General features: G+C 40.8%; 1 pseudogene; it reads left to right on the plus strand.

The window, feature by feature from the left end:
* The first annotated feature begins 351 nt into the window (after nucleotides 1-351).
* LOC102917165 (rab GDP dissociation inhibitor beta pseudogene) lies at nucleotides 352-1,679 on the plus strand (annotated as a pseudogene).
* The last annotated feature ends 389 nt before the right edge of the window (nucleotides 1,680-2,068 follow it).

Genomic DNA, 2,068 nt, shown 5'->3' on the forward strand with positions numbered 1-2,068 from the left:
TAATTGTCTAAATTAACATTTCCAAAGCTAACTGCACATCATAATCACCTAGATAGCTCACTAAAATATCATTCCCTGATCCATTCACATTAACAGGTGGCAGGACTGAGGTCAGGAAACGTTATCCTTCACAAGTTTCATAAAATCACTAAGATTTTTTTTAACCTGAAAATGTTGCTGAGGTGGTGGTCGGCCTCACCTCCTAGTTGGCTCTGTTTTTTCTTTCCTCAGGTCTACCCCCCTCTACACACAACAGCTGGGGTGGGGTGGGGGATAGACAGCTGCCAAACTTCTCGCTCCTTTCTCTATGGTGGCCCTAAAGCCCCTTCTCTATGGTGGCCCCAAAGCCCTATGAATGAGGCATTCTATGTGATGTGCTTGGGCACCAGCCCAATGGGATGTATCTGTCAGGAATAATGTCAGTGAACAGAAAGTAGGTTCTTCATGTGGGCCAAGACCCATACTATGCAGGAGAAAGCACATCTATAATGCCACTGGAAGACTTACACAGAAGATTTAAATTACCAGGTCAACCACGAGCCTCAATGGGGAGATGACTTAAGTCATCTGGAATGTTGATTTAATCCCCACGTTTCTTATGGTCAATAGGCAGTTTGTGAAGATGAGGCTTTACACAGAAGTCACCTGCTATATGGATTTCAAAGTGATTGAAGGGAGCTGTGTTCTGTGTGGTAGAAAAGATCTAAAAGGTTCCTTCCACTGAAGCAGAAGCCCTGGCACCCAGCTTAATGGGGCTGTTTGAAAAATGCTGCTTCCGGAAGTTCTTAGTTCATGTTGCCAATGTTGAGGAAAAAGATCCTAGAGGTTTTGAGGGCCTTGACCCTGAGAAGACCTCAGTGAGAGATGTGGATAAGAAGTTGATCCAAGATGTTATAGGTTTTACTGGTCATTCTTTCTCATGGTACTCGCGTGGTACAGAACAGATGACGACTTGGATCAGTCATATTTTGATACCATTAACAGAATTAAACTTTACAGCAGGTCTTCAGTAAGCCATGGTAAAAGTCCATACCTTTATCTGCTCTATGATCTTGAAAGATTGCCACAAAGATTTGCAAGGTTAAGTGCTATATTTGGAGGTGCTTACATGTTGAATAAACCAATTGAAGAAGTCATTGTACAAAATGGAAAAGTGGGTGGTGTAAAATCTGAGAGATTACTTTCTGAAATCACCTCATCTGTGACCATGGCCATGTAGAGAAGTTAGGGTTGAAAAAGTGGGCCAGGCAATCATAGCGACCTGTATCTTTAGCCGCCCTATCAAGACCACCAATGATGCCAACTCCTGCCGGATTATCATCCAACAGAAAGTCAGACATCTATGTTTGCATGATCTCTTTTGCACATGATGTGGGCAACACCAGGGCAAATATATTGCCATTGTTAAATACAACTGTGGAGACCAAGGGACCTGAGAAAGAAAATGAACCAACTTTGGAGCTCTTGTAACTAATGGAACAAAAATATATTAACATCAGTGACCTCTTTGTACTTAAAGATTCAGGAACATATAGCCAGATCTTTATTTCCCCTCCGCTATCACTTACTCCAAGACAATCTGTGATGACATTAAAGATATCGATAGGAGGATTACAGGATCTGAGTTTGACTTTGAAGAACTGAAGCACAAGAAGGATGACATTTATGGAGCAGACTAACAGCAGTATATATTAAGCAATTAGGACAAACTTAAAATTTGGCAACCAATGTATATTGTATGAAACAAAAATTGTAAGCCCTATTTTATGGTCAAAATGGAGATTGAAGAGTGATATACCAGTGAATATTCCTTTCCTTCACGTTTCTAATACCGTACATTAACATGTTTTCATGGAATGGAGAGTCAGAATTGCTTGGGTTCTGTTCAAGTGCATCAGACTGGCTTTTTTTCTAGTGAAGGAGTTGTTCTAAACAAATATTGATATTGATACAGAGGACTTGATATAGTATTTGCATCTTTTAATCAGTGTAGCCCTTGTGATTGTGTGCCTCTGCTCAAGAGCTGGATCTCTACAGTTTGTGTCATTCTGGGATCAGGAGTCTAAAC

This window comes from Peromyscus maniculatus, chromosome 6, assembly GCF_049852395.1.
Source record: "Peromyscus maniculatus bairdii isolate BWxNUB_F1_BW_parent chromosome 6, HU_Pman_BW_mat_3.1, whole genome shotgun sequence".
In the NCBI taxonomy this organism is placed as follows: domain Eukaryota; kingdom Metazoa; phylum Chordata; class Mammalia; order Rodentia; family Cricetidae; genus Peromyscus; species Peromyscus maniculatus.